Raw genomic sequence first — 14,346 nt, forward strand, 5'->3', positions numbered from 1 at the left:
GAATCAAGTGAATACGATTCCATGTTAGCTTAAGTTAAGCAAATATGTTCTCAGCATATTTTTCCATATGTCTTGTAATTTATTCATTATGTATTTCCTTCTATTGTACTGCTTTGAGCTCTCGAGTTTAATTATCAATTTGATCAAGCTAGTAGTTTGTTTGGTTCTTGGTTGGATTGAGAATATTTGGGAGTAACTACAGTGAGTCTTAAATTAAAAATCAGGAGCATTATTTAGTGAGCTTATGTGGCAGGGTTTTACTTCTTTTTAATTTTCCTTATCAAGTTCCCTGATTATATGTGTGTTCATAAATTGAGTTGAGGAGTTGAACTATGCTTTGTCTAAAAATGGGTCTTGATGAGCATCTTAAATGTAACCTTTCTAATGCATTTTTCCTACCCTTTTAACTCGAAAACATCTACTTAGTTGTATTACCATATCCACTTTTCCTTTGGTCCATGGAACATTTTCTCATTACTGTGCATTTATCGGATGTCACTTGGAATGTCTTCACTTAATTAGTGGTGGAAATTTCTTATAGTAGTTTATCTATAATATTGAGAAATGATGCAATGATATTTGTTTATTAGTATGATCGAATTTTTTGTGAAAGTAATTATATGGGTTTAGTTTCAATTAGCCGTGTGGTTTGAAGGTTGCTTAATAAATTGAGTATCTATATTTCTCTATTATTATTTAGCCTATTAAAGTTCCTTTATGAGTGTTATCTTCCATGTTAAAATTGAGTTTTTTTTCTTTTCTTTATTCATTAGGAAACCACATGCTTAATGTAGCTTGTTTTCTTAGTGTAATTAATTTCTCCCTTCGTCTAGTGAAGACGTAGCTTAAATGTAGATACAGCTGAATATTTGTGATTAAGGGCCTAAGTTTTTCCTATTTTATTTCTCTTATGACATTATTGTTTTCGTCCTTTCCAATTCCCTTCGATACTTAATTCTTGCCCCCATAAGCAAATACATTTAATGTTTATCGACTTAATTGTGAGTAATGTTCAAGTTTAGGCGAGTTTACTTTTAAAGTGGAGGATAAATATTTGTCTTACTCTTAGCTCGCTCATTGAGTATTTACTTTTATGCCTTGCCTTAGTAATTTTAAATAATCCAACTAATTCATTATGTGTCGCTACTATAGAGCGTAAACTCCGGCTTGCATCTTTCACTTACCAGAACAATAAATTGTTGTTAATAGTCTGAATGCCATATTCTTCTTGCTCCTGCTAATTTATTTCTTTACTTTGTTTCCATGTGATACCATCCGAGTTCCCTTGGACTCCATCTTTCTCCACTTCATGTTTCGGATGGGCCATAAAGGCCCAAAATTCTGTTATCGAGTCATTCAACCTTGAGAAATTGAAGAACAAGTCTTTGGAGTTGACGTACAGGTCCCGGAACGCAGAAAAAAGGGTTGTATACATCAATATACACCGATATACAGCTGATGTATACCAAAAACGGGATTGAGTAAAATCCCCAGAATTTGCAGCAAAATTGGCCCAAAAGGGCCCAATTTCCTAATATCTTTTACTCTTTTAATTGAGTTGCTTATGCTTGACTAATTTTATTTAATTCTAACTATAATTTATTTTAATTAACTTAATTAGATCCCCCAAAGATGAGTTATTTCTTAGTGTTGGTTTGTTTTAAATATTCTTTTTGTGTTGTGGTAATTTATTTTACTAATCAAATACCAATCAATTTTTATATCGTTAATCAAGTTAAATCGTTGTTCTTAAAAAGATTTGTTATTTAACACTTTTTACCCAAATCACGTTCTAACTCATTTTAAAATGTTTTTATGTTTAAGTGTTTTTTTCTCAAATAAACTCGGAAAATGTAAGTCATTTTTATCAATTAAAAAAAAATAATAACAATAATAATAATATTACTTACTTAGTCATTTTCTTAAAAGGTTTAGTCATAAAAAATGATTTTCATGCTTTAATGTATTAAATAGGTTCAAGTTATTTTAAAATGAATTAAATAAATTCTAATTAATCTTGTTTTATTAATATTCCAATCACTTGCATTTCAAGTCAAATATTTCATTTCGGATCCCTTTTCTCTATAAAATAAATGTGTCACTTATTTAACTTTTTTTTTTTTTTTTTTTTAGTTAACAAAATATTGTAAGTTATTCTTCTTATGTTAAATCACCCTTTCTAAAAATTAGTCAAAAAATATATTTTAAGTCAAGTCGCAGGTCAACCGCATGTTAGCGGACACTTCGAATGCTTAAACCCTTCTCGAAGTGTAAATTGAACCCCGAACCCTCTTTGGTATTTTCAAATGATTTTTTTCTGTTTAAATCTTTGGAAATTATAAGTTTTCTTAATTTCTTTAAAAAATTAAGTGGCGACTCTTTCTAAATATTTCTCAAATTATTTTATACTTAGATCATTTCAAAAGGTGTTTTTTCTAGAAATAGGAAAATTCCGACACGACAAAGAGCCAATTTAAATTTAAATTGACTTATTATAAGCAATTTAAAGCCAAAATACTCCGTCAATTGACTTTTACTTGTCTCATTTGAATTTGACACATATATGATTGACATGATTATTTTACCATATTATTCTTAATTAATGAGTAGTATTTTAGATCTTGAAAAATAAATAATTAAATATAAAAAGTAACAATACTATTTTTTGAAATAGTAGATTAATAAAAGTGACTGGAGAAGTAAACGTTTAAGGATTTTTATAGTATTTAAGTAGGATAAATACTATAAAGAATTAACTCGGGTGATATTGTAAGTTGAAAGTCAATGGAGGACCAAGTTTGGTAGTTTTTTTATTTTTGTCTTCACAAAAAGGGTTTAGTTTAAGCAGAAAAAGAATGTTAATGCTACTTTTGAAATTTTGATTTTTTTATGTGTCTTGTCTATTATGCAGTACTGTTAATCAAATAAAATATATTTTTTATAATATTCATTCATTTCAATAAGTCATACTATAGCCTAGACATTTCTTACTTTAATTGATCAATTGATATTAAAAATTCTCCATAAATAACCGCATAACAAAAAAAATAATCTCGAACACATTCTTTGTAACGAACTCATGAATTAATGCTTAATGGTTACCCCCATTATACTCCATTTGTTTAGTTTTACGTTACTTGTTACATTAATTTCATGAAAATCAATTTGTTTAATCTTTAGAGCTAAATTAAATTAGATTAATTAAATATTTAAAATATAGATGTTTAAAAATTACATAAAAATATTATAAGTTGCAATCTTTCTCATATTAATATGATGAAAATAAAAAAAAACTATTTGAATTGACTTATTTTAAGTATTTTCAAGTCAAAATACTTTTAAAGCATTATGTTTAAGTAAGATAAAATAACGCTTTTAAACACTTATTTTTAAATCGAAATAAGACAAAAACCATCCAAATATCGATGTTTGTCAAAGTTTACGCAATATAACTCTCGTTAAAATAAAGTTGAAGTGAAGAAGCAAATACCAATCCTACTCTGCACATTCTTCGAAGAACGAATGTCCTTAATCTATTTACAAATCTTTTTGTTACTAAACAATTTATGACCGTTAAATACAAAAATAACGGTAATATTTTATATGACCGTTGTCCCTTGTTAATTTTTTTTCTACATTTGATTTTACTTCTTAAAAAAATTACTTTCATTCAAATTCTATATTTTTTACATTTCTTTAACACTAGAAAAACTCTTCTTCTCCTCAAACTCTCTGTCTCTCAAGTGATTGGAATTCAAGTTTCAACTGCTCGATTTTTGTTGTGTTTCGTCAAATTTGGTACAATCGTTTCATCTCTTTATTATTTTTGTGTTAATTTCCTAATAATGTCTGCATCACCCAGTAATAAACGATTAAAAAACAAGCGCGGTCATGATGAAGTTGGCTCAGATAATGAAAGTTGTGATAGTAATGCTGTACAATTCAAAATTGATCCTAAAACTGGAGAGCAATTTAAATATTGTCAAAAACGTGACAGCTGGGAACTAGCTAAATTTATAATTGCTGAGTCACTTTATAGTAAGAGTTTCACTGATTCTCTAGAAAAATATATTCAAATTTTCTACTATCCCGCTGAATATTCTGAGGAAATTGATCGTGCTGAACTTGTTAAATTGTTATGTGTTGAATCAATACTTTATACTACAAATTTCAGGAATTCTCTTACAATTTATATTCGAAATGCTCATTTTCCAGCGTATAAGCCTATTCCGAGGGGAGTTATTATATCGGAAATCAGAAAACAATTTTATAAGTATCGAAGTCATATAATTGAAAATTTTAAGTCTCTTTCTTGTAGTGTAGCTTTATGTATTGACATAGTTGGTACTGAATGTTCAGGAATAGACATTGTATGCTTTACTTCTTATTGGATTGATGATAACTTTATTATGCAAAAACGGATTTTAGAATATCAAACAGGATTAACTGTGGAGTTCCGCAATGTTTCTACAGTTATTGAGATGATGGCTAAATTGATGTATCGTTACAGTATAAATGATAAGTTATTTTCTGTTAATTCGTATTTTAAAGAGAAAATAAGTGAGAATACTAATGAATCAGCTGTGCGAGAAGTGAATCATAAATGTGTTATATGTGCATGTCATATTCTGAATTCAATTGTTAGGGATGGAATTACTCATTTTGAACCTGAAATTAAGAAAATAAGAAGAGCCATGGGTTATATTAGATGTTGTAGTTATAGAAATACTGAATTTAGCAAAAGGTGTTTAGCTGATAAACACATAATGAAATCCCAAATACCTGATATTCCGACTAGGTGGAATACTACTTATGATATGTTAGTCCGTGCTTTGGAACAGAAAGCCATTCTTACAGAAGCTTATAATGAAGCTATTGTAGCTGATGCTGCTGTTGATGATGACAATGAAATTAATGATGAAGATTATGAAACTAAATCTATTGATGATGAAAATGACTTGACTGACATAAATTGGAATATTTGTGAAGAGTTGGTTGATTGTTTACAAAAGTTTCATAGTGCGATTACACATTTTTCCGGCTCTTATTATCCTACTTGTAATTCCGTACTTGTTTATTTGAACGACATATCTTCGTTATTCTTAAAATATAAGGATAATCCTTTCTTTAGTGAGTTTTTACCTGATATGAAAGCTGAATTTATCAAACGTTTTATCCCTGTGCATCCAATATATTTACTTGGTGCATTATTAGATCCTATGATAAAATTAGAGCATATAGAAACATCACTGAAATGTTTATATCAGAATTTGGATTTGAACTATAGTGAAAAAGATTTATCTTCTCATAAAGATGATTTATTGAAATTAGCTAATAAGATTTATTCAGGTTATGATGCTGTTGCAGTTGAACCCAAACAGGCCCCAATTGCTCGTAGCTCTTCTGCTTCATCGTCATCTTCTTCTAAGCGTTTTCCAGGTTGCGAATTTTGGAAACAACAAGTTGTAATGTCACATGAATCGAAACGATCAGCTAATTCTAATGAGCTGAGTGTGTATCTGGAGCAACAATATGATATCGATGAGTCTGATTTTGATCTTTTGGCATGGTGGAAAGGGAACACGAAGAAATTTCCGTTACTTTCAAGAATGGCACGTGATGTACTAGCAGTTCCTGTGTCTACTATTCCGCTAGACAAAGTGTTTAAACAGGATGAGGTGCAAATATGGGAGAAAGAAAACTTATTGGGTGATGAATCAGTTGAAAGGATAGAGTGTTTGAAGGATTGGATTAGAGCAGAACGAAGAATGCAAGGACTAGAGGAGATAGACAAGGATTTTCTAGAGGGTTTTGAGATGGATTTTGAAGAAAAATGTAACATGACAGATGAAATTCGTGAGTTTACAGAGGCCGAAGTTAAGGAGCATCTTGCCAAACTTCACTAATTAATGTAACATTTAACTTTGTACTTGCTAAGAATTTCACTTGCCAGTAACTTTGCAATAGCCTTTTTGGGCAATTATTTTGAATACTATGACATCTCATTGAATAGACAGTACTAGTAATTTATTTCGAGACATATTTTGCAATATTGATATAAGTAGTATTTTATATATATAGTCTTAGTCATTAAGTCTACTTGGCTTACAAAATCGCCTTTGTTAGGGATAGGAGTGCTTTACGCTGTGAGATTTTTTGACGTAAATTTGGATTTAATTGGACTCTAAGGTGTATATCAGACACTGGGGAAACCAAAAAAAGAAGTCTTAACAAGCCAAAAAGTCAACTCCTACACATTAATTTGTGGCAGCCTTAATAGACTTGTTGCTAGACTATTTCTTCTTTATTACTGCTGAAGATAAGCTGCTCTTGTATTTTCTACAGAAATTTAACATACATTTTCATCATGGAGTCCAACATTTTTTGGAACTCTACATTTATTCTTCTTGTGTTATGTTCTGGTGCAGGTATTATTGCAATTTAGCCCCAACATTAGTTCTCAGCATTCAAATTTCAATCTTCTGTATATAGTCTAATTTGAAGTTTTTTACTTGTAATTGCAGCTGCCTATGACGCATTGGATCCAAAGGGAAACATAACAATCAAATGGGATTTGATTTCTTGGACTCCTGATGGTTAGCAGTTTGAGATCTTTGGTTAATGAATTTTTCGAATTTCAGGCAGTGGTGACAATGAACAATTTCCAAATGTATCGTCCAATAACGAGGCCTGGATGGACTTTAGGATGGACATGGGCAAAGAATGAGGTGATTTGGGCCATGATGGGAGCACAAGCTACTGATCAAGGGGATTGCTCAAAGTTTAGAGGCAATATTCCTCACAGCTGTGAGAAAAAGCCTGCAATTGTTGATTTGATGCCAAATACCCCTTATAACCAGCAAATTGCTAACTGCTGCACGGGCGGTGTTATGGTATCAATGGGAAAGGACCCTTCTGCTGCTCTCTCCGCATTTCAGATAAGCGTAGGGTCTGCTGGGAATACAAACACAACAGTGAAACTTCCCAAAAATTTCACTTTGGTTGCTCCAGGTGGTGGCTATACTTGTGGTCCTGCTAAAATCATCCATCCCACTCGTTTCGTAACAAATGATGGTCTACGAGTGACACAGGTTATGAGTAAGTTTTATTTTCCACACAAGATTGGAAGTAAATAATATACTACACTAGCCAAGCCTTAACCTTTATGCAGTGACATGGAGAGTGATTTGCACTTACTCTCAGTTGTTAGACTCTCCAAAATCAACATGTTGTGTCTCCTTATCTTCTTTTGACAATGCAAGTATCACCCCTTGTCCTTGGTGTTCTTGTGGCTGCCGCAACAGTAGCAACTGTGTCATGTAAGATTTTATTTCATATCTTCAATTAGGACTAGTAGTAGTAATAGTTTCTCTGTTATGAAGGTGCTGATATCAGCACATAGTAAGTAAGTAGTACATTGTAGGAAGACACTGAGTGGAAAGGGAGTAAATGTGCGAAAGGCAGAGCTGCAATCAATGTGCATTGGCATGTTAAATCAAACTATAACAAGTATTGGAGTGTAAAGATGACCATCACAAACTTCAACTACCGATTCAACTATACACTCATTGTTCAACATCCAAACCTCAACAAGTTTCCAGCTTTTCATACAAGCCTCTCATGCCTAACCTATCAACTAGTAAGCTCCCTATCTCTTTATTTGATTCATAAACAGAAGAGACATTAGACCGTTCATCATATTTTAACTATGCAGATGACACAGCCTGCCTTGTTTTATGGTAGAAAGCCATATACTGATGTCCTGATGCAAGCTGGACCAAAAGGAAATGTCCACTCACTTGAGAAGGATGGTAAAACAATTGCACTATTTCCTCGGAGTGTGTGATGCCATCTCCTGATTCTTACCCATTTCTTCCAAGTTCCGCTGGCACCAGATAAAGAGCATAGTCCTGGTTGTTCTGTTTCTATTGGTATAACTAGCCTGTTGTGGTAAGAACCGTAATGTATGAGTTTTACAATCTGCACTTCACAAGATTTGTGAAGAATAATGAATAAATCGTGCAAGAATTGAAGCATTGTTACGTTAATTGTGCATGTCATATTCTGAATTTAACTGTTAGCAAATGGTGTTTCGCTCATAATCAATCAGTCGTTAAAATCCCTAATATTTGATATTCCAACAAGGTGGAATACTACTTATGATTTGTTAGAACACAGCCATTCTTATAATGAGTCCTTTCTTTAGTGAATGAATTATTTGTGAAGAGATTTCAAATTTTTTTGGTTCTTAATGTCTATTTATAATTCCGTACTTGTTTATTTGAATGTCAGCTTCGCTTGGGTCTAACTCAGGTTACAAAAACTAAGTCAAAGAGAACGATATAAGGAGATGGATCACTCTTTCCAAATTTCACTTTACACTTAATTGAGTCATTCTTCATATGTAAATAATAAAAAACACTCATTCCTATCTATCAATCAAGATCTTATTTGGCTTACCTGTATTATATTCTACTCTAATAATATCACATGTTTTGTATTGGCTTATTCGAATGTGTTTGTGGCGTAAGAGAGATGTACTGTTGGGGAAAAGGTCTCTATAGCATGCACTAGAGACCGACAACCCAAGCGGTGCCTAACAATCCACTTGCTCATTTTGAAATTCCCACCAAAACACATTTTAAAAAAAAATTGACAAGATTTTAAAAATCCAAGGCACGGCCGCCAGGCGCCAGAAAGGCCATCTGACTTGTTTGTTGACAAGAAAACAAAAGGAGCTGACTTGTAATGAATGGGGTTGGAGTGTTGAGTTAGTAACTAGTAAAATGAGCTCACTCCACTTTTGGGGATGACAATTGGGTTAAATTTGGGCGGGTCATGATAGGTTATGAGCAATCGGGTCAAGATCTAACTCAATCCAGATTTGTTTGGATCAAAATGGGTTAGGTAATGAGCTATATAACGAGTCAAAATCAAACTCAACTCAATTTTTATTAAACTTAATTATTTTATTTGTTCTTTTAAACTATTTTAATACCTAATAAAATAAAATAAAAATAATTATGACTATATATAACATATCAAATTGAAAAAAATAATAAAAAATTTTGATAAAATTTCTCATGAATCAATTCGGGTTACATATCAACTCAATTCTTAATGCGTTGAAATGGGTTAAGGTAATGAATTGGCAGATCAATAACCTGTCCAAACTTAAACGAGTCGGACGGATTGAATTTGATTTTGCCTCCCCTGCTCCACTTAGAACTTAAACTTATCAATACTCCCTTAATTCGCTCTAATTGTCGACGACAAGCAGAATCTACTCATATTTAGAAATCCAGTCTATATTGTCATGTTCGTATTTAGGTGCTTATTTTGTATATATATAAATTTTTTTGTCCATTAATGGCTGTTTTAGTTATTTTCATGTGCATTAAGTAAAACAATAAATGCATAGTGTTAAATTTCAGTGATTTTCCCTTATGTTTTGTTTCGTTTTACTGATTTTTCTTCACATTTGCAATGTTGCAGATACCTCTCTTATTTTAAATTTTTTGTTACAATTATTTTATTCTATCTTATTATTAATGAAAAAAATAATAGTAATATATTTGGACTAATTTACCTTCCCTAAAATCATACTTTTTTAATTAATTATTATTTTTTGTAATATTAAAAATTATTTATTAATTAGAAAGCTGTTCACCCATTCCTCGCAGAGTGCATCAACCGGTGTGTCTTTTTGTTGTTTAAGAAAGGAAGTAGAAAGATGTGCATGTAACAAAAATTGTGTTGGGATCGGAAAAATAGTATGCGCGAAAGCTAATAATTACACATAATTTTGGCGATGATAAATCATACTCCCTCCGTCCACAATTGTTTGGCAGGTATACTAAAAATAGATGTCCAAGATTAATTGTCAATTTAAACAATCAAGAAATAATTAGTCACTTTTTTCCAATTCTGCCCTTAATGATTGTGTAGTTCAATTGAAAAGTTATGTGGACTTTTGGTATTCTTGATATAGTAGGGTTATATTAGTCAAATTACACCTTGTATTCAATTTTCCTTGAGGGATGTGCATGACCTTACCCTGACAAACAATTGTGGACGGAGGGAGTACAAGAAAAAAATTTATTATACTAATAAGAAACTTAATCTTTGATATGATTTGATCAATAGATCTATATATAAGAAAAACTAAAATAGAAAAATATAAAATCTATTGAGAGAATGAACAAATTTCTTTAACGACTACATTTCAAGTATTATAGTGTTTTTGTATGAGAATAAAAAAAATCTACTATTTATATAAGTCCAAAACTTCTTTTCCAAAAAAACTTGTCAAATTAAAATAATTTACAGTATAATTCAAATAAGATAAGAAATTCAGGACAAAATCTTTTGTCTATATTAGAAATAGCACATTTTGTCTTGGTCAGAGATTCTAATTTAGTGTAACAAAAACTCAACCTCTTACTAGCGCGCAGCAACAAACAAAAGACCAAGCTTTATCTCAAAATTAAAAGAAAAAACTTCAACCTTATCAACTATACAGTATACACTATATATATAAGTAGCCAGCCCAGTCCTTTATCAAACATGACTCTTTCTATATGCCATACAAAAATGTTACTACCTAATAAAGGCTTCCAGCTAAACTGAAATGGGAGTTGAGCCCAACACAAACTTTTGGGAATGGGTGGGTTGGTAAGCTTCTTTTTTATACTACTATTGTTAGCTTACCAACTCCACCCATTCCTATGGGTTTTCGGGCTTTACTCCCTTTCTTTCGCTGTCATCTATTATTCATTGGATCTTTACACAAATAACTGATTAGATTCAATGTATATTTTTTTTCTACTTGTTATATATATTAAATATCGATCTAATTACTTTTATGTTATATTTTTTTTAAAAAACTCTTCCATCTAGTACATACTAGAAAAATATGGCCCGTGCCAGCACGGTCCAACAAAATATTATTAAGGGAAAATTGTATATAATAACAAACTATTAATTTAAATTAAATGCTATAAATATAATTTGATTTAATTGTACCCCATAGCAAATTGTTGTTATTTCGCCTCTCTCCTGGTGAATCTCGCTCGCCACTCTCGTTCTCTCCCCGTCTCTCTCGCTTTTTATACAAACACAAATGTATAAAATGCGTTTGTGTTTGTATAAAGCGAGAGAAAATTACATATATATACATATATTTTCGTTCCTCTCTCCCAGATCTCGCTCGCTCGCTCACTCGCCTCTCTCACTTTATACAAAAAACGCAAATGTATAAAATGTGTTTGTGTTTGTATAAAGCGAGAGAAAATTGTATATATACATATATTTTCGTTCCCCTCTCCCAGATCTCGCTCTCTCACTCGCCTCTCTCACTTTATACAAAAAACACAAATATATATATTGTGTTTGCGTTTGTATAAAGCGAGAGAAAATTGTATATACAAATACAAATTCATATATTTTCGTCCTATACACGTATGATTATACAAATACGATCTTCCCATGCCCAATTTTCTTTTGTTTTTCTCTCTTTCTCGCTTTATACAAACACAAATTATACAATTGATCTTTTGTATATGTATACCAAAGCAGATTATACAACTGCTTTATTTTATATATGTATATTGAAATTATACAACTGCTTTCTTTTGTATATGTATAGCGAAATATACATATTTATGTTTGCTATGGAGCGCAATTATGCAAACTATAGTTATAACATACAAATATGATTTTTGTGTTTGCTATATGTGAAAGTTGATGTATTATTAATCATAGATGATTGCTTGATGGAATTGTTAGGCTATTCAGGAACTCAACTGAGAATACAATTTTAACATATCATCAGACAATAATATGATATATTTGATTTTCGATAATGCTATAATACTTTCACATTAATATTAAAAAGGGAGAAATAAGTTATTACAAATTGAATCTCTATTTGATCAAAAGTGGTATAGCGCTATATTTACAATTTAAATACAACTTCCCAATAGCATAAGTAATAAATCATCGCTAGCAATAACATACAGATGATACAATACAAATTGAGTTGTTAAATTTTAATACAAGCAACTTATATGATGTTTAAAATATCTCTATTTTCATAACGTCTTTGCAGGTATATGCTCGATGTTTGTCCTCATGGCAAGAGCGAAAAAACATATAGCAGATCCTCTAATAACTCTACCGGATACCTTGAGATACATATTAAAAAAAATAAGTAATGAAATACAATAATAGTAACGATAATAAAAATATAATTGTACAATCATGATGTGTGTGGATGATCAAGAATATAATAATATTCTTTCACGATCCAAAACCAACAATTCTATTTAATAAGTAAAATATCCTATCATCACAAAAATGCAGTTGTGCTCAGTAGTTCCTATTTTATAGAACACTCAAATTAAAAGGATCAGCAAGCTTCTTTCCTAGTCATTGTTTCAGAAAATTAGTATCAGCTCTGCATGCACTTGAAACCACAAAATGCAATCAAATAGGAAGCTGCTCTAGCAAAAGAGGCATTCAAGAATCAAATGCAAATTTAATTTACAAAAACTAAGCCAATCAAACAGGACACTGCTCAAGTAAATTTAGTATTCAAGATACATGTCATATGTAAACATGACTAATACTCTTAAATTTAGAAAGAAGTCAAATTCACAAGCTCGCATTGGTAAAAGAGATTACATTAGCGTTAAGAAGTTTCACATCGGTAAAGTGATGGAAAATTTGTCTCCTTATATGGATTTTGAAAAATCTTCGCTAATGAGTTAGCTTTTGAGGTTAAGTTAGCCCGGGTGTCATAGCTTCACAATTAGTAGCTTTGCCTCCATTTATGCACTCACTAATGATTATCTCAAACAAAAGCAACATTAAAAAATAGTTCCATTAAAATTAAAGGAGTTGAACTGAAATTTCATTCACCAGATTACTCGAAGATATCTTGTAAATCCTAAAAAAAAATCAAATTCAGAAAATAACAACTTTAAAAACTTAAATTTTCAAGTACAATCATGTTTCAGAGCTAAATGGGAGAGTCATTTATGATATTTTAAACTATTGGATGAAATTATTGTTGTAGTTTAATTTTATCGACTATTGGATGAAATTATTGTTGTAATTTAATTTTGTCTGACTATTGGATGAAATATTATTGTAATTTAATTTAGTCCCAAAGTAGATGGGAATTTTTTTTAAAAAAGAGTTGCACATATGTGTTCCATGGAAAAACAAACACATATCCCTAATTTTAGAATTTTTCAATCAATAAAACAAATACTTCACAAAATCTATCTCAAATATAGCTAATTTAATTACCTCTAAATGATGTATAAGGAAAAAAAAGTTGTATTTAGAAGAAAAATCTGGATAAACAAACTTCTAATCGAGAAAGAAATACATGTGGTGGCTTGTGCGAAGGAGTGACAACTTATGAAATCTGTGCCCCAAATATGAAGAGAAATCCCAAAAACTAAAGATAAAATATCAGACGCAGAAAAAACAGAGAAGAGCACAACAATCTTCTCTGCAATTCCTTGCTCTTTGTTTTGTTATTAAACAGAGGAGATAGAGAGCAACATAGTAGCAGAGGAGAGATAAAGGAATTGCTATTACCTGTCTATTCATAAGAAATAGGTAAGGCACGTATCTAGCTATATATATAAATTTTAATTTATGTGATATTATGAAATTGGAGACGCTATTGAAATTTTTATACGATTTTAAAAATATTTTAAATTGTTGGTTATTATGATCTATAGTACTACATAATTTTGAAAATAATATTTATTATTCCCTTTGTTCCGATTTATGTGGTGCATGTAGGATTTCAAAAATTAACCATTTTTTATATGTCTCTTAAATATATTAAGTTGTTAATTATTGTATTTTATAGTACATTTTTAATTTCATTTTTAAATAATAGATGTTACTTCCCATGTCCCAATTTATGTGGCATTAATTGATAGATTTTTTGGAGTCTGAGTGATTTTTTTTGTTAATTATTGTATTCGTTAATTTCAAACAATATATGTTTATCATCTAATCCATTTTATGTGGTGACGATAGAATTTAGAGAGTCAATCAAACTTTTTATATAACTTTTAAATATTTAAGCTGTTAATTATCGTAATTTATAGTATTACATATATTATTTTAAAATATATTTAATATTATATGTTACTCTTTTTATTCTAATTTATATGGTATTGATAGAATTTAAAGTGTCAAATAATTATTAATTATTGTGATATATAGTACATACTTTTTATGTAGTTTTATATATATATATATATAATTTATTTTTAAGTATACTAAATTGTTAATTATTTTAATAGCCACTTTATTTTT

At 30.4% G+C, this 14,346-nt stretch overlaps 1 pseudogene; it reads left to right on the forward strand.

Moving 5' to 3' along the window:
- The first annotated feature begins 6,367 nt into the window (after positions 1-6,367).
- LOC125832198 (COBRA-like protein 4) lies at positions 6,368-7,899 on the forward strand (annotated as a pseudogene).
- Positions 7,900-14,346: the final 6,447 nt, after the last annotated feature.

This window comes from Solanum verrucosum, unplaced genomic scaffold, assembly GCF_900185275.1.
Source record: "Solanum verrucosum unplaced genomic scaffold, falcon-dt-bn FXZP01000009.1, whole genome shotgun sequence".
Lineage (NCBI taxonomy): Eukaryota > Viridiplantae > Streptophyta > Magnoliopsida > Solanales > Solanaceae > Solanum > Solanum verrucosum.